This window comes from Penaeus monodon, chromosome 25 (assembly GCF_015228065.2).
Source record: "Penaeus monodon isolate SGIC_2016 chromosome 25, NSTDA_Pmon_1, whole genome shotgun sequence".
Classification (NCBI taxonomy): Eukaryota; Metazoa; Arthropoda; class Malacostraca; order Decapoda; family Penaeidae; genus Penaeus; species Penaeus monodon.
This window is the reverse complement of record NC_051410.1, coordinates 18,131,219-18,131,502: the sequence shown is the minus strand read 5'-3', so window position 1 is coordinate 18,131,502 and position 284 is coordinate 18,131,219. Positions and strand designations below refer to the sequence as shown.

At 35.6% G+C, this 284-nt stretch overlaps 1 protein-coding gene across 1 annotated transcript in view; it reads left to right on the top strand.

Moving 5' to 3' along the window:
* Window positions 1–284, top strand: part of LOC119589336 (sodium-dependent dopamine transporter-like) — a gene marked incomplete at its 5' end in the record, with an annotated part of 110,782 nt that overhangs the window by 73,151 nt on the left and 37,347 nt on the right. The window lies entirely within an intron of this gene.

Here is a 284-nt window from a genome sequence, read left to right as displayed (position 1 = left end):
ATGGACATTCATGTCCTTTTATGCAAAGCGAGTAGTTGATTTCCCTCTTAATAGGTTAATTTATGTCAATAACTTTGCCACACCGACAGAGAGAAGATTTATGGAATCGAGACTAACAGCGTAATTTTCAAAATATGTATCACCAATCACAGAAGTGTTGAAATATAACCTATAATGTTGAAATAAGGAGACAGGAAGCTTTATAAACCGGTAACACTTGTATCCGTCGGCATTAATGTATGGCATTATTAACTTCATACAAATATAGAGCTAGACGCGACCTG